The sequence below is a fragment of the Scyliorhinus torazame genome, chromosome 5 (assembly GCF_047496885.1).
Source record: "Scyliorhinus torazame isolate Kashiwa2021f chromosome 5, sScyTor2.1, whole genome shotgun sequence".
NCBI lineage: Eukaryota > Metazoa > Chordata > Chondrichthyes > Carcharhiniformes > Scyliorhinidae > Scyliorhinus > Scyliorhinus torazame.
Window position 1 is genome coordinate 79,377,662 of NC_092711.1, and position 19,036 is coordinate 79,396,697.

Here is a 19,036-nt window from a genome sequence, read left to right on the forward strand (position 1 = left end):
CATATAATAAATAAAAATACTGATGTTAAACATTGAATAATGAAACAAATATTGAGTAAAGTTGGATGATTTTTTTCTGTAGGAAGATCAGAATGATGCATTATTAATTGAAGAGAAAGCATTGTTCCGTTAGATATTTGCTGAACAAATGCTGAAGTTCAATATAAGTTCTATTTCTTCTGGTCTTGTAAGTTGAGGCATCGGTTTTCAAGAAACAGACGTCTTCTTGTGAGAAATGACACGGCCTCTCAGCCGAACCATGAGAATAATAATCACTTATTGTCACAAGTAGGCTTCAGTGAAGTTACCGTGAAAAGCCCCTAGTCGCCACATTCCAGCACCTGTTCAGGGAGGCCGGTACAGGAATTGAACCTGCGCTGCTGGCATTGTTCTGTATTGCAAGCCAGCTATTTAGCCCACTGTGCTAAATCAGCCCCTGCTGCAACAAGACAGTTCAGATGAACGTCTCACTGGTCCATTGGCTGCCACATTGCCAGCTGTGTCTGTAGTGTAGTGGTTATCACATTCGCCTCACAGGTGAAAGGTCCCCAGTTTGAAACCGGCAGAAACATCACCTGCTTCAGGTTTAGTCTGTTGCTGAATATTACCTCAATCTCGTAACTGGTCTTCATCAAAGAAAAATATCAAAAGCAATTCACCACTATGGGCCAGTGACGCAATGGATAACGCGTCTGACTACGAATCAGGAGATTCCAGGTTCGACTTCTGGCTGGCTCTGAGTTCAACATTTTGGCATCCGGTTTAGCTCAGTTGGCTTGACAGCTGGTTCTTGAAGGGGAGCAAGGTCAATAGGGCATGATCAATTCTCACATCAGCTGAGGTTATTCATGAAGGGCCTGTCTACTCAATTTAACCCCTCGCCTGAGGTGTGGTGATCCTCAGGTCAACTCGCCACCAGGCAGCTCGCCGCTCAAAACGGAGAGCCGCCGATGGCCAATAGGAACTCTGGTGACTGTACTGAATATCACCTGAATCTCCTACATTACACGGCTCTTATATTTGATTTCCACTCGGCCTCAAATATTCATTCAACAAAGCCAGAAGTACTGAATTTTCAAGTCGCAATGAGAAGCAAAACGTGTTCCGATTTTGACACAGTGCGGATATTATGTTTAATAATAACAGTGACAGAGAAACACACACCAGGATTGGAATAACAGGCAGGTTATTGACTAATAGTAACATTGACAGAGTAATGGGGCAGCACAGTGGTTAGCACTGTTTTCTCACAGTGCCAGATACCTGGGTTCAATTCCGACCTTGGGTCACTGTCTGTGTGGAGTTTACACTCTTCCTGTGTCTGCATAGATTTCCTCCAGGTGTTCTGGTTTCCGCCCACAGTCCAAAGATGTTAGGTGGAATGGCTGCGCTAAATTGTCCCTGGGTGCAGTTACGGGGATAGGATGGGGGATTGGCATACGTAGGGTGATCTTTCAGAGGGTCGGTGCAGACTTGAGGGGCCGAATGGCCTCCTTCTGCACTCTCTGGGATCTATGATTCTACATTGGATCCAATGATGTGTTCACTCACACTGCAGCCTGACTCATTACTGGAACAGACACTGTATTTGTTCATTTCAAAGTGAGTGAATCCTGTGGTGTTGGGTGCTCTGGTGCACAGATGAGCCAACACAGTTGTATGTGGTACAACTCTATTTTATTTTAACTCTTATAATACAGTTCGTTCTGGATACTCTGCACGTGCTGCCTCCATGGGTGTGTTTGGTAGCAGATGTGTCCTGGTCCTCCTCTGCAGCTAATACTGACCACCGGGGGTCGTGTCTGTGCTTTTATATCTTTCTGTCATTGGTTGTGGTGTTGTGTGTTCTGATTTGTCTGTTGGTGTGTCTATCATGATGTGTGTATTTGAATATCATGACATCCCCCCTTTTTACAAAGATATGTGCCTACGTGGTTATAAATATAATTGTGTCGTGAGTGCATCTAAGAGTGTGTGTGTGTGTTGTGTACAGCGTGTGTATATGACGTAACTATTTACATGGGGCGATGTCGGGTGCGTCACACTAACAAGGTTGTACCATAACAAAACTTGGATGCGAGAGAAAAAAAAACTTGAACATTGGTCCGGTCAGACGATATCTGGAACAATAAACAACAACAGGTTATAATACAGAAGTGTTTGACTTTTTGAACGTATGAACAGCGTTATAAGTCCAGTCTAATGGGTGACCGCCTCAAGAATGGGCTGGTCCTCAAGCCGGTTCAGCTGTGGAGATTTGGGGTCACACTGGTTCACCTTGGACTGTTGGAGGTGATGCTGTTGCCGAAGTCTCTACTTAACCATTTGTTGTACTTCGTGCAGTGCTTGTTTTTTTCATTCGTGCAAATATAACATTCAACATCTTTGTTAGTGGTGCCTTGGCTGTGGTTTGGTTCTGGTGGCGATGGAAGGGGCATGATCCGTGGCATCTCCACGAAGTCATCCTTGGGAACCAGTGGAGGATCCGTCGTGTGCGTACGGTTCAGTTGCGAGCGTGGAAGGCGGCGCAAAGCTCGCTGATTGCGCCTACGCACCAATCCATCCGCCCTGCATGCCAGGAACAAGGTGGAGTCTTCTTTCTTTTTATGTTTGTGGTGGACGGCATCTTGTAGCCGATGGGTCGTTGCCATCGAAGTAGCACCATCACTAATATCATGCAAGGCGATGACTGTGCCAGATGTGGAAGTTGGCCGAGACCGTGCACGCTGGTTCCGGCCACCTGCTGTGCCGGAAGGGCGACTCCGCAGAGAAACGTCGAAGCATGTCGCCTTGGAGAGAGAATTGTTGCTCGCATCAACGTCTGGCGATGGCGCGAATTGGTGTGTCCATCTTGGACCGCCGGTGCTGGTTGCCACTGCCGACCCAGTGGGACTGCCACGCGATCCATTCCCTGTCGCCGTGGCATCCGCCATCACCCTGAGCGTGCCATCACCGAGGCCGCGACACCGCCCGTCCGGAGCAAGGTCTGGCGTGCGCAAATCAGAGTCGGCGCTTGGCTGCTCCCCATCTGGAGTCCGGTCTGCCTTCCGTCGATGCCCCCCGTCCGGAGTCCCAACTGGTTCACTGGAGGCAGCCGAGATTCCCTGAAGCTGCACTTCTGGAGTCGGAACATGCAGGAATGCACCAACCAGTGGAGAGGCTCGAGCCATCGAGGGTGGAAGCGGTGCGCCGCCACCGCAGTCGTCAGCGGTCCCACCGTGATCGTCGAGTGCCTCGGTACGCACTAGGCGAGGTCTGTCACCTTGCACCTTTTGCATGGGAAGTGGGATGCTGTCGTCACTCGTCTCACATCCCGTGGATAGATCCTCATTAGCAGCTTGCTGTTCACTAGGGTTGGATAAATTGTCAGAGTTTTCATCTGGTGGTGCACACCATGTCGGTGGACTGTCATTGTCTTGCCGTTGTCCTTCATTTGGGCTTTTCTTCTTTGGAATTTTAAATCTTCCCCCAGACATTGCAGAACCTTGTTTATTACCCCCAAATTCTCCCATATGTATGGTCTCGAATATAGGATCCAATGTTTCTATCGACATTGTACTATTTTCCAAAGAACATTCCGTTTCACTTTTCTTCTCAGGTACCTCATATGTATCTTTGTCTAATGTACATGCCTTCATGGTCTCTGGGTCTGATTTTGCTGGGACTGGCATGGTCACAGTCTCTCTTTTACTGTTCTCAATTGCCCACATTATACTCCCCATACATAACTGCTTAATCACTGGGGTTAGTGTGGTACAATGGATAATCGGGTCGACCTTATCTGCATCTTCACCATTAGTGGAAAGCACACTTGGTTCACTTGAAACTGCTGTGGGTTTTAAATTCGTTATCTGGCTACTCGATGTCGGTGCCCTCAGGATTCTTGCTCCAATGTTCTGCTCATTTATCAGTGGAGTGTGTATAGGTTCAATGCAATTAATGTTCCCCTCAAGGTTTGAAGAGTCATTACTGACTAACTGCTGGTCTCCGAAGTTGGGATTTTGCGGCGTTGTGTTGAAGGGAGACATTTGTCCCTGCTGTAGATATGATTCAGGTTGTGTTATTTCCATTACCTGAGGATCAATGTCTTGTCCATTTTTTCGATCCGTACTAAAACACTGGCAATTCTCAGTCTGCTCCTTGCAAGTTAAACATTCAATAAATTTCTTTAGCAAATCCTCAGCATCCTTCTGTGGCCGTGCAGCATTATTAATCTCTGTTCGGCTATAATGATCCTGAAGGTCAGCGCATAAACCTTTTTTCTTCGGGCTTGGACGAGGCGATTCCTTTGGCTTGTCTTCAGTTGGGCTTGAACAGTCATCAGCGCTGTGCCCTTCATTGTAGCATGAGAGACCTTCATGGTCATGCTGCTGTGTAGTGGAGCATGGTAGGCTGTTATAGCCTTCTTGCTGGTCACGTGAGCATGGCAGACTTGCATCATCTGCCGCTGGTTGGTCAGGAGAGGTTGCTAGACCCTCATGGTCTTGTTCCTGCAAGGACTGCACATTGGAGTCTTGCGTTGCTTCTATCGTGGAGGCTGTCCACGAGCTCTCTGTGGAGGCTTGTGACACTGGAGTCACTTCTTGTTCGTGCAAGGACTGCGCTCTGGAGTCTTGCGTTGCTTCTATCGTGGAGGCTGTCCACGAGCTCTCTGTGGAGGCTTGTGACACTGGAGTCACTTCTTGTTCGTGCAAGGACTGCGCTCTGGAGTCTTGTGTTGCTTCTATCGTGGAGGCTGTCCACGAGCTCTCTGTGGAGGCTTGTGACACTGGAGTCACTTCTTGTCCGTGCAAGGACTGCGCTCTGGAGTCTTGCATTTCTGCAATTGTGGAGTCTGTCCACGAGCTTGCTGTGGAGGCTTGTGACACTGGAGTCACTTCTGGTTCATGCGAGGACTGCGCTCTGGAGTCTTGCATGTCTTCTTTCATAGAGTCGGGAACGTTGAGCGGGACGTGGACCACGCTCTGTGTGGCAGCAGGGCGCTCTCCGTGTGCTTGCACCGCTCCCTGTCTGTTAATGTCAGGCTGCAGCATCATCCGGTACTGATAAGTTGGAACGTCATATCTGCTGGATTGAAGATCCTCAAATCCGAAAAATGAATCCGCATCTGCGTCGGATTCAATGTGGGGGCCGCCAATGTGCAACACGAAAGGTTCGTCCGAGTCATAGTCGTATAGGACCACGGAGCTATCATTGGGCTCGCGAGGTCCGGAAACACTGTAAAGATCGTCATCGAAGTATTCAAGGTCGGAATCATCGGCTTGTGCGTAGGTAACTGTTTGTCGGAGGGTTCTTCGGAGGTCAAATTCATCTCCTGGGTCAATTTGCGGCACTGTGCTGTCATTCCAGGTGAGGGAAGGTTGTTTTACAGCTTTAACAGATTTTTGTTTTTTTGATTTGGGACGTTTCCCTTTTAAATTGGATTTGGGACGTTTCCCCTTTAAATTGGTGCAGTCTGGGGCCTCTGACATCCTGACACTCGGTATGTAGCACGTAGGAAGCGACTGCGCATGCTCAAATCGCTGTTCCTTTACCGATGGCCGTTTTCTTGACTGCGCACGCGCAGCATCTCGCGCATGCGCAAACGAAACTTCCGGTTCTGCGCACTGCTCGCGCAACTGTGCTAGCGTGATACCTTTAGCAAGATGGCCGCCGACCTCGACCCAGCCCTCTCTCAGGCCCGGGATTTCGGCCTCTGGGAATTCGGGCTCCGGGATCCCAGCCACGAGGTGAGTACTGCCGCTTTTCTTACCTTTACTTGCCGATTGGATGGCGTTTTCTTCACAGTACTTGGAGAATTTGTCCAGGACTGCCTGGTAATCGTACCTTTGCTGCCTCCTGAAGAACCTGAACCTTGTGAATATTTCTCTTGCCCTTGCACCGGCGATGGTGAGGAGAAATTCAATTTTTTCGCTATCATCCAGGTCTTGGAGTTCAGCTGCCACCAGGAACAATTCGAACCATTGCCGGAATCGCCGCCAGTTTTCGCGGAGATCGCCGTAGCACTGGAGCGGCTGCGGAACCGGGAGCTCTATCATTTTGCCTGGGCACTGCTGGTTGTCTGTGTACACGGAGGTATGCCGGCAGGTATCGATCCACTCCTGTACCATGTGGTGTTGGGTGCTCTGGTGCACAGATGAGCCAACACAGTTGTATGTGGTACAACTCTATTGTATTTTAACTCTTATAATAGTTTGTTCTGGATACTCTGCACGTGCTGTCTCCCTGAGTGTGTTTGGTAGCAGATGTGTCCTGGTCCTCCTCTGCAGCTAATACTGACCACCGGGGGTCGTGTCTGTGCTTTTATATCTTTCTGTCATTGGTTGTGGTGTTGTGTGTTCTGATTTGTCTGTTGGTGTGTCTATCATGATGTGTGTGTTTGAATATCATGACAAATCCTTTGCTGTTTATCCTCTGGGGGTCAGCCTGAGCCTGTGGCCGTTCTCAGCATCTGCACCGTCACAATGCCCGGGTGATTGACGGCGGCTCCAGACCAATAGGGAGAGGAGGAGCGGGACTATAGGGCCGACTGGGAGCGGCTGGTCCTCCAACCAATCGGAGTGAATGAGAGGCGGGACCCGCTGTGATTGAAGCATGCGCAGTGAGGGTAATGTCGAAGGAGAAGAACTGTGTCTTCAGATCCGAAAGATCGCGGGGATGAGCGGAAACGTTGCCCAAGCACCTTGTGTGAGGCATTAGCCTCGGAAAAGAGTTTACGGGACCCAGTTTGTACCGAGCGGAGCTGCAGTTCATGTTCGGCTCTGGTTAAGGGCCACCAACTTTATTGGATGTGCTTCAGGGCGCATGCGCGTTTGTCATCTTTGTCGGGGCGATGATTCAATGAGTGGGAGGAGCTTGTTCCCCATTGTTCAGAATGGAGACAACTTGTCCATCAAACTGGATTAGTCTTTGAGTCCCAATGTCTTATTGATGATGCAAAGCGGTGGCCGAGATGGAAAGAAAAGGAAGCCAATCCTAGTGAATGAAAGAGGGATAAGTGTGTTGATTAGAATTGCAACGCCTTGAGCCCTTTGTCAAAGCCCGAGTGAAACACTTTGCTCACCCCTCCGCAGTCTGGTCTGATCTCTAACCCGCAAGTGAGTCTTCTGCAAGAACACCACACCAGCATTTAGATTCTTTAGGTGAGCGAAAACCCTCAACCTCTTCACTGGAGCACCCAAACCCCTTACGTTCCAGGTGACCAGCCCGAATCAGGGGTCTCCCACCCCCCCTCCCCATCATGGAATCAGCCGTAAGGGACTATCCAGTAAATCTTCAAAAAGTACAGGCCAAGGGTCCACCAAGGTGGCAGCCACATACACCCATACCCTCAGGGTAAAACAAAAACAGGTCTATAGTCATCAGCTAGCTAACCCATCCCACCACCGTCCCATTTCCCACCAAAACCCGACCTCGATACACAAATTGAATCCAAACCCACCCTTCCAGGTTCCGACCCAGAAGCTAAGCTTGTCGAACCAGCCAAAACTGGTTCAACGGCTGCAGCTTCATCCCCTTCTCACACCCATTCACCAAGCTCTCTGGTGAAAATATTTTCTTATGGGCGGCATGGTGGCGCAGTGGTTAGCACTGCTGCCTCACGGCACCGAGGACCCGGGATTGATCCCTGCCCAGGTCACTGTCCATGTGAGTTTGCACATTCTCCCCGTGTCTGCGTGGGACTCACCTCCACAACCCAAAGATGTGCAGGGTAGGTGGATTGACCACACCAAATTGCACCTTAATTGGAAAAAAATACTTGGTGACTCTAAATTTATTTTTAAAAAGAATTGTCTCTTTCCTAATGTTCTCAATTAAAGGGATGGGTTCCCCAGGTGATGGCTGACATTTCAGGGGACATTAAACTAATAATGGACAGAGATATGTCTCGTGTTCTTATATGGTACCATAATACCATAAGACATAGGAGCATAATTAGGCCACTCGGCCCATCGAGTCTGCTCTGCCATTCAAGCATGGCTGATATTTTCTCATCCCGATTCTCCTGCCTTCTCCCCATAATCCATGATCCCCTTATTGATCAAGAACCTATCTATCTCTGTCTTAAAGATACTCAGTGAATTGACCTCCACAGCCTTCTGCGGCAAAGAGTTCCACAGATTCACCACCCTCTGGCTGAAGACATTCCTCCTCATCTCTGTTTTAAAGGATCGTCCCTTTAGTCTGCTATGGTGTCCTCTGGTTCTAGTTTTTCCCACAAGTGGAAACATCCTCTCCACGTCCACTCTATCCAGGCCTCGCAGTATTTTATAAGTTTCAATAAGATCCCCCCTCATCCTTCTAAACTCCAACGCACACAGACCCAGAGTCCTCAACCATTCCTCATATGACAAGCTCTTCATTCCAGGGATTATTCTTGTGAACCTCCTCTGGACCCTTTCCAAGTCCAGCCACATCTTTCCTTAGATACGGGGCCTAAAACTGCTCACAATACTCCAAATGGGGTCTGACCAGAGCCTTATACAGCCTCAGAATATATCCCTGGTCTTGTATTCTAGTCCTCTTGACATGAATGCTAACATTGCATCTGCCTTCTTAACTGCCAACTGAACATGCACATTAACCGCAAGAGAATCGTGAACAAGGACTCCCAAGTCACTTTGTGCTTCTGATTTCCTAAACATTTCCCCATTTAGAAAATAGTCTATGCCTAAATTCCTCCTTCCAAAGTGCATAACCTGTCACTGTTCCACATTGTATTTCATTTGCCACTTCACTGCCACAATCCTAGCTTGTCCAAATCCTTCTGCAGCCCCCTTGCTTCCACAATACTACCTGTCCCTTTACAGATCTTTGTACCATCTGCAAACTTAGCAATAGTGCCTTCAGTTCCTTCTTCCAGATCATTCCAGGTACAGATTAAATATATTATTTACCATTCTGTAATAAAGTAAATATTATTATTTCTCGCCTTGTAATATAAGACTGTAGCTACGTTTTAGATTTCCAGTCATCTCTTCCCTCAGAGGGTTGTTAGTCTTTGGATTTCCCTTCCACAGGGACCAGTTGTATCTGGGGGTCATTGAATATATTGAAGCACAAGTTTGACAGATATTTTATTGACAATGGAGTTAAGGGTTATGGGGAACAAGTAAGAAAATAGAGTGAAAGCTGAGATGAGGAGGGATCTCTTCACTCGAGGATGTGGTGAAGCTTTGGAATTCTGTACCCCAGAGAAATGTGGAGTCTCAGTCATCAAGTATGTTCAAGACAAATATTGATAGGTTTCTAGATATTGAAGATATCGAGGGATATGGGGACCGTGTGGGGAAAATGGTGCCGAAGTAGGTCGTCGAAGGATCTCTATGAATGGTTGAGCAGACTCGGTGGGCCGAATGGCCTACTCTTGCTCCTATTCTAATCTGTGTCCTGGTCAGGAAGCAGTGAGCTGAGCTGGGATCTGTCAATCAACATGAATCAGCACCTTCAGGAGAATTGGGAGGGTGAATATTAGATACAGCAGAGTGAGAATGGAGGGAGATTGTGTGGGATGGAGATTTACAGCTTTTGGAGAACAAGAGAGGAAATAATGTTCCATGGGAACTAAAATTATCTGTTCTGAATTTCTATCCTGTACTAACTGATGACTTTTGTAAATTGTTTTTAAAGGATATTGGAAGAGGAGGAATTGTAGACAGAAATCTCAAACATCACATCTCGATGTGACAAACTCACTCAATTCCTTCTGATCGGAATATCATTGGCGAGAAGGAGAAATGTTTGTCCAGTCTGTTGGCTTCAGAAGATGTTAAACGTGAGTGTGTCTGGAAAAGCACCGAGACCCACACAACACACACCCAAGTGAGAGTGTTCCAGTGAACTGACTGTGGAAACATCAGTGTGACTGGAAAAGCACCGAGACCCACACAACACACACCCGAGTGAGAGTGTTCCAGTGAACTGACTGTGGAAACATCAGCGTGACTGGAAAAGCACCGAGACCCACACAGCACACACCCGAGTGAGAGAGTTCCGGTGAACTGACAGTGGAAATATCAGTGTGACTGGAAAAGCACCGAGACCCACACAACACACACCCGAGTGAGAGTGTTCCAGTGAACTGTCTGTCGAAAGAACTTAAACCAGTTACGCAGCCTGAAAAAACATCACACCATTCACAGTGAGGAGAGACAGTGCACATGTTCTGTGTGTAGACAAGGCTTCCGCTGATTGTCCAATCTGGAGAGACACAAGGAGACCCAAAACATGGAGAAACCGTGGAAATGTGGGGACTGTGGGAAGGGATACAGATGCCCATCTGAGCTGGAGATTCATCGACGCAGTCACACTGGGGAGAGGCCGTTCACCTGCTCCCTGTGTGGGAAGGGATTCAGTCATTTATATGCCCTGCAGGCACACCAGCGAGTTCATACAGGGGAGAGGCCATTCACCTGCTCTCAGTGTGGGAAGGGATTCATTGATTCATCCAGCCTGCAGAAACACCAGCGGGTTCACACTGGGGAGAAGCCATTCACCTGCTCTCAATGTGGGAAGGGATTCATTAATTCATCCACCCTGCTGAGACAGCAGAGAATTCACACTGGGGAGAGGCCATTCACCTGCTCTCAGTGTGGGAAGGGATTCACTCAGTTATCCAGTCTGCAGACACACCAGTGAGTTTCACACTGGAGAGAGGCCGTTCACCTGCTCTCAGTGTGGGAAGGGATTCACTCAGTTATCCAGTCTGCAGACACACCAGCGAGTGCACACTGGGGATAGGCCATTCACCTGCTCTCAGTGTGGGAAGGGATTCACTCAGTTATCCAGTCTGCAGGCACACCAGCGAGTTCACACTTGGGGGAGGCCATTCACCTGCTCTCAGTGTGAGAAGGGATTCACTCAGTTATCCAGTCTGCAGGCACACCAGCGAGTTCACACTGGGGAGAGGCCATTCACCTGCTCTCAGTGTGAGAAGGGATTCATTAATTCATCAATCCTGCAGAGACATCTGCGAGTTCACACCGGGGAGAGGCCATTCACCTGCTCCCTCTGTGGGAAGAGATTCACTTGTTTATACAACCTGCAGACACACCAGCGAGTTCACACTGGGGGGAGGCCATTCACCTGCTCTCAGTGTGGGAAGGGATTCACTCAGTTATCTCACCTGCAGACACACCAGCGAGTTCACACTGGGGAGAAGTAATTCATCTGCTCTCAGTGTGGGAAGGGATTACATAGAAACACAGAAAATAGGAGCAGGAAGAGGCAATTTGGCCCTTCAGGCCTGCTCCAGCATTCATTCAGATCATGGCTTATCATCAACTCAGTAGCTTAATCCCGCTTTCCCCCCCATATCCTTTGATCCCCTTCGCCCTCAGTTCTATATCTAACTGCTTCTTGAAAACATAGAATGTATTGGCCTCAGCTATTTCTGTGGTAACAAATTCCACAGGCTCACCACTTTCTGGGTGAAGAAATTACTCCTCATCTCTGTCCTAAACGGTCTACCCCGTATCCTCAGATTGCGACCTCTGGTTCTGTACATTCCCACCATCGGGAAAATCTTTCCTGCATCTCCCTTATCAACTCCTGTTGGAATATTATAGGTTTCAATGACATTCCCCCCCCCCCCTCATTCTTCTGAACTCCAGCGAATACAATCCTAACTGATTCAGTCTCTCATGCGCTAGTCCCACCATCCCAGGAATCAGTCTGGTAAACCTTCGCTGCACTCTCGCTAGAGCAAGAACATCCTTCTTCAGATAAGGAGACCAAAACTGCACACAATATTCTAGGTATGGCCTCGCCAAGGCCCTGTATAATTATAGCAAGATATCCCTGCTCCTGTACTCGAATCCGCTTGCAGTGAAGGCGAGCAAACCATTTGCCTTCTTTACCGGCTGCTGTAGCTACATGCTTACATTCAGTGACTGGTGTACAAGGACACCCAGGTCTCGTTGCACAATCCCCTCTCCTAATTTATGGCCATTCAGCTAATAGTCTGCCTTGTTTTTGCTACCAAATTGGATAACCTCGCATTTCTCCAAATTATATTGTATCTGCCATTCATTTGCCCACTCACTCAACTTGACCAAATCACACTGAAGGATCTCTGCATCCTCCTCACAGCTCACCCTCCCACGCAACTTGTGTCATCTGTAAATTTGGCGATATTGCATTTTGTTCCCTCACCTAAATCATTAATATATAGAGTGGCACAGTGGTTAGCACTGCTGCCTCACGGAGCTGAGGACCAGGATTCAATCCTGGCACCGGGCCACTGTCCGTGTAGAGACAGTTTTCCCCGTGTCTGCGTGGGTCTCACCCCCATAACCCAAAGTGTGCAGGGTAGGTGAATTTGGCATGCTAAATTGCTCCTTAATTTGAAAAAAAGAATTGGATACTTTCAATTTTTAAAAAAAATTATTAATATACTTTGTGAATATCTGGGGTCCGAGCACCGATCCCTAATGTTACTCCGTCACTGCCTGCCAATTTGAAAAAGAACCATTAATTCCGACTCTATTTCCTGTCTGCCAACCAGTTTTCTATCCATCTCAAGACACTACCCCTAATCACATGTTCTTTAATTTTACGCACTAATCTCCTTTATGGGACTTTGTCAAATGCCTTCTCAAAGTCCAAATATACCACATCCACTGGCTCCCCCGCGTCAACTCCACCAGTTACACCCTCAAAGAATTCCAGTAGATTTATCAAGCATGATTTCCCCTTCATAAATTAATGCTGACTCTGTCTGATCCTGCCACTGGTTTTGAAGTGCTTTGCTCTAAGATCTTTGATAACGGATTCTTGAATTTCCCCACAGCCGAGGTCAGGCTTACTGATCAAAAATTCCCCAATTTTTCTCCGCATCTCCCTTTTTAAATACTGGAGTTACATAAGCCACCCTCCAATCTGCAGGAACAGTTCCAGAGTCTATAGAATCCTAGAAGATGACCACCAATGCATCCACTATTTATAGAGCCACTTCCTTAACTACTTTGGGATGCAGATTATCAGTCCCTGGGTATTTATCAGCCTTCAGTCCCATCAATTTCCCCAATATCATTTCTCTACTAATATTAATCTCCTTCAGTTCCTCCCTCTCACTAAATCCTGCGTTCCCCAACATTTCTGGTATCTGATTTGTGCCCTCATTTGTGAAGACAGAACCAAAGTATGTATTTATTTGCTCAGCCATTTCTTTGTTCCCTATTATACATTCCCCTGTTTCTGACTGTAAGGAACCTACATTTGTCTTCACCAATCTTTTTCTCTTCACATACATATAGAAACTTATACAATCAGCCTAATTTCCTGTTTTATGTCATTCCCAACATCATCACTGCAGTTTGGGGATCTCTTTGCTAATTTATTTTCCCCCTTAGTGTTTCTGAACTCTACCCATACAGATTCCACATTGTCGGAGCTAATATCCTTCCTCACTATTGCATTAATTTCCTCTTTAACCAGCACTGCTACTCCACTGCCTTTTCCTTTTTGTCTGTCCTTCCTAAATACTGAATATATTCAGTTCCCATCCCTGGTCATCCTGCAGCCATGTCTCCATAATCCCGATTATTTCACACTCGTTTACGTCTATTTGCGCGATTCACTCGGTTATGCCGTCTGCAGTCACACCAGGGAGTTCATACTGGGGAGAGGCTGTTCACCTGCTCTCAATGTGCGAAGGGATTTTGTAATTCATTGCACTTTCTGAGACACCAACAAGTTCACAACTGTTTACGGGGATTTGATTCTGCTGTTACTGTTTCTGTTCTCAGTTACACCCAGGACTGCATTTTGTTCATTTTATGTTGGTCAATGGGGATGGTCACAGGGTTTATTTCTGCTGGACTGGCCGGTCTCACCTCTTCGCCCCCAGTGGGCTGGTTCTCTCTGAGCATTCTTGCGAATATCTGGTTGCACATGTCACAAGGATCAAAAAGTGAAAAGGGGTTTGGAGGTCAGAAGATGTTTTATTACCATTTCTGTTTGGAAACCCCCAAAATCATGCCACATTGCCATGAAGATGGGCTACGGTGGTTACATGGTTCTTTTGTTTAATTTATCGTGGAGCTTCTCACAGAAGAAAACTATCAGGGTACGCAATGGAAAGTTATCTGAGGTGCACTGAGGTGAGGAAACTACATTAAATAGTATGGTGGGAGAAAAGCAATCACTAATATTTAAGGAATTATTACAGATTTGCACGGGGATCGGTTAGCTCAGTTGGCTAGATGGCTGGTTTGTGCTGAGTGACACCAACAGCACAGGTTAAATTCCCATACCGGCTGAGGTTAGCCATGGTCCGTGTCAGTATTTATGCTCCACATGATCCTCCACCCACCCCTCTACATCTCCCCCATCAGCATCACCTTCTATTGTTTCTCTCTCATGTATGTATCTAGCTTCCTGTTCAATGGATTCATGCTGTTCACCTCAACCACTCGCTGTGGTCGTGAGTTCCACATTCTCACCACTCGCTGGATAAAGAGGTTTCTATTGAAATTCCTATTGGATTATTGAACCCCTTCGTAATCTTAAAGACTTCCATCAGGTCACCCTTCAGTCTTCTCTTTTCCAAAAAAAAGCAGCCCCAGCCTTTCCTGAGTGTTAAATGCTCTCAGTTCTGTATATTATGAATCTTTGTCACACCTTCTCCAGTGCCTCTATTTCCTTTTTCTAAATGGAGATCACCAATGTTGTCAGTGCTCCCAGTGTAGTCCAACCCTGGTTCTAAACAAGTTGAACATTTCCTCCATGCTTTTCAATTCTATCCCTCTGGAATGGAACCCTAGATAGGGCCCCACACTTTAGGAAAAATGTGAAGTTCTGAGAGACGGTGTAGAGGACATTTACAAGAATGGCACCAGAGATGAGGGACTCCAGTTAGTTGGAGTGACTGGAGCAGCTGAATTTCTCTCCTGAGATCACAGCATCTGGAGGGTGGGGAATGGGGCCATTCAGCCCTTTGGGACCGTGTCAGCTCCCTGTGGAGGAAACCAGTCTGTCCATTGCCCCGTTCTTTCCCCGAATCCCTGTGGGTTTATTTCTCTCAGTGCCTGTCCACAATTTCCTATTGAAATCTTTGCAACTCCTACCCTCATAAGCAGTAGGTTACAGGTCATTACTCCTCGCTTTACATGTACACAGGCTCCAAGAGCATAGAGGAGTCTATTTGGCCCATTTTCCCCAAGCTATCTCTTTTTACAGGGACCCATTTAATCCCACAGTTCAACTATTTTGTTTTCTTTTTCGGAATGCATCAAATTCCCTTTGGAAGTTACAGCCCAATGAGATTCTGGCACCATTTATGGACAGTGCATTCCAAATCACAACAACTCGCTGTGTTTTACAACAAATAATTGTACATATGGTGTGTCTGGAATTTCACAGAGTATTCAAAATGGTGTCATTGACGTGGTTATTACACAAAATTAAGACTTTATCAATAAATTGGTGAGGACACCAAGTGTAATATTTCCTCGTTTGCGGACAATTAGAACAAATGTACATTTCTATAAAACCTCCCGCTACCACTGGACCTCCTAAGGTGTTTTAACGCCAATGGAGTACTTTTGAAACATATTCACTGTTGTAATGTAGGAAGCTGTAAGTGCGCATGTGTAATCACATTTAGTTTTATTTTCGTTATTAAAAAAAAATCTAGAGCACCCAATTCATTTTTTCCAATTAAGGAACAATTTAGCGTGGCCAATCCGCCTCCACTGCTCATCTTTGGGTTGCGGGGGTGAAACCAACAAAACCACGGGACGAATGTGCAAACTCCACACGGCAGTGACCCAGGGTCGGCACCATGAGGCAGCAGAGCTAACCATTGCGCAGCTTTGGTGCCCGTAAATTGTTATTTTCATAGTGTATTCACTGACCTTAGCAATCAGGTCAAGGAAGCCCTTTTACACCTCTAACATGTGCTTTTCTGCAGCTATTTCACCTTCTGTACCTTTTCCACATTAACTATGTATTGATTTCATCGCAAAAAACAATAATTAAGTTAATGATTATTCAGTGGTGAACATTGATTATGATTAGTGAATTGGTGTATTAGGTAATTATATTGTAAAGACTAGATCTTTATTTTTTAAAATCACATTATCAACCAAAATATTTCCAGAAACTGCAGAGCTATCAGAATTTGTTTGAAAAAATAAATGACTCTATAATCTTGCGAAGTTACTAGATGTGGTGATAAGCCTGTGGATAATATTACATGTACTCAGCAGTGTGACCTCCCACCAGGTGTTGTCAGACATCAGTCAGGGAACATCCGGCTACCAGCAGAAGGTTGTAAAGCGTACACTAGGACAGTCGCACATCAGGGTAGTTCCAAGAGAGTCCCATGTGACTCTGTGATAACTTGGTCTGTATAGCATTACCACATGTACATTAATAAATCATCGTTCTGACGAAGTCACCAGCAGTTCTGTAGAATCATTGCAAGACAAGATCACAGAACACAACACGAGACATCGTATTCTGCCAAGTGTATGTGGAATAGGCAGTGGCAGAATGGTATTGTTACTGGGCTAGTAATCCAGAGACCCAGGTTAATGCTCTCGGGATCTGGGATCGAATTTGCCTATGACAGATATTGAAATTGAAATTCAATAAAAGCCTTGAATTAAAAGTCTAATGTTGACACTGTCAATAGGGGGGGGGGGGGACAGTAGCACAGTGGTTAGCACAGTTACTTCACTGCTCCAGGGTCCCAGGTTCGATTCCCGGCTTGGTTCACTGGCTGTGCGGAGTCTGCACGTTCTCCCCGTGTCTGCATGGATTTCCTCCGGGTGCCCTGGTTTCCTCCCACAGTCCAAACATGCAGGTTAGGTGGATTTGCCAGGCTAAATTTCCCTTTGTGTTCAAAAAGGTTGGGTGGGGTTAGGGGGATTAGGGTGGGAGTGTGGGCTTAGGTAGGGTGCTATTTCCAAGGGCCAGCGCAGACTCGATGGGCTGAATGGGCTCCTTCTGCACTAAATTCTATGATTCTATAATTTTTGTAAAAACCCATCTGGTTCACTAATGTCCCCTAGGAAATCCGCTCTCTTTATGTGGCCTGGCCTACAGGTGACTCCAGATCCACAGCAATGTTGTGGTTTATTTGTAAGTGCCCTCTGATATAGACTCGCAAGACAAGCAGTTCAAGAGCAATTGGAATGAGCAGTAAATACTGGCCCAGCCAGTGACGCCCACCTCCCATGAATGAATAAGGTTTAAGAAGGCTCACTGTTCAATCTGAAGTACAAAACTGTCTCTTTGATTGGAACTGATTTATTGTCACGTGTACCAAGGGAAGTGAAAAGTATTGTTCTGTGTACGTCCAGATAGATCGTTCCATACATGAAAAAACAAAGTGCGGACCTTGGCAGTTTGCTCAGTTCACGAAAGAATTCAGCGGCTTTGTAGACGAAGATTAATATTTTTATCACTGTACAAAACATATCTACTTGTAATGGGTGCTCATACAGACAGACACAAACGATACTGTCACTGAATTAGAGGAAATGGCAGAGATTTAATTGAACCGCCTTTTAAAAAATTCGGCCTTCATGATCAACAGGAAAAGCCACTCAGGAGAATGTGGACCTCCAGGCTCAGTGCGGATTTGCTGTCACCCCTCCTTTCTTATACATGAACGGGATTTAGGCTGCAGAATGTTTCACACCAAAACACAGAGGGGTCAAATATAAGCAACACATAATTCTCAATTCACTTCCATTTAATTATATTTGACTTTATTCAAAAGCTGTCTGCGGTTAATCTCAACAAAGGCCTTACAACACCAGGTTAAAGTCAAACAGGTTTGTTAAGAATCACTAGCTTTCGGAGCACAGCTTCCTCAGGTGAAGAGGAAGAAGAAAGAGCTACGCTCTGAAAACTAGTGATTCAAAACAAACCTGTTGAACTTTAACCTGGTGTTGTAAGACTTCTTACTGTGGTCACCCCAGTCCAACGCCGGCACCTCCAAATCATGGCTACAATCAAACAAAGATTCATGGGATTTGTATTACCCAATGACCCACGCTTTCTTGGTCACTCATGTTTGCAATTCAATGGTGCACATTTCGGAGATATTCAAAGTGAAGTCTTGGAAACTATTCGATTCAAAATGAAGTCATATATAACAAATAAATATTCTGATGTTCAACATTGAATAATGAAACAAATATTGAGTAAAATTGGTGGAAATTTTCTGTCGGAAGATAAGAATGATGCATTAATAATTGAACAGAGAGCACTGTTCCATTAGATATTTGCTGAACAAATGCTGAAGTTCAATATAAGTTCCATTTGTTATGGTTTTACAAGTTGAGACACAGGTTTTAAAGGAACAGCTGTCTTCTTGTAATTAGTGACCTGGCTTCTCAGCCGAACCATTGAGAGCTGCAGCAAGACTGTGCAGTTGAACGTTGCACAGGTCCATTGGGTACTGTGCTGCCAGCTGTTTCTGTAGCATAGAGGTTATCAAAGTCAGCTAACGTGTGAAAGGTGTCTGGTTCGAAACTTGCTAGAAGCATTAAATGCTTCTCATTTAGTCTGAGGAAAACTTTGCACAACATACGTTTGTCCCTGAATATTACCTGAATCTTGTATGTTTGAGGAATAGGAGATTTAGTCTCACATCAGCCACAAAAATTGATTCAGTAAAGTCTGAAGTACTGAATTTTCCAGAAGCAATGAGCTGATAAAGATTTCCCTGCTTTAAGACAGTTTGGATATTCGCAGTTTGTTCATCCACAGCAGTATATAACGGATTGACAGATGCAGATGAACATAATAATTGTGTCAATCATGTCTAATTGTAAGATAAAAGCAACTTACTGCAGATGCTTCAATCAGAAACAAAAACTGAAAATACTGGACAATCTCAGCAGGTTTGACAGCCTCTGTGGAGCGAGATGGCAGCTGTCGTTCCGGGTCTGGGTGACGCTTTGTCAAAGCTGGAGAACTGGAAAGGGGGTCAGATTCAGACTATTGTGGATGGGCGGGGGTGGTGGATGGGGTGGCGGGCGGGGGTCTCGTGGAGAATTGGGACTGGATAGAGGGCCAG

At 46.1% G+C, this 19,036-nt stretch overlaps 1 protein-coding gene across 1 annotated transcript in view; it reads right to left on the minus strand.

Moving 5' to 3' along the window:
* LOC140418562 (uncharacterized) overlaps positions 1–19,036 on the minus strand; it is a 244,209-nt gene that overhangs the window by 68,012 nt on the left and 157,161 nt on the right. The window lies entirely within an intron of this gene.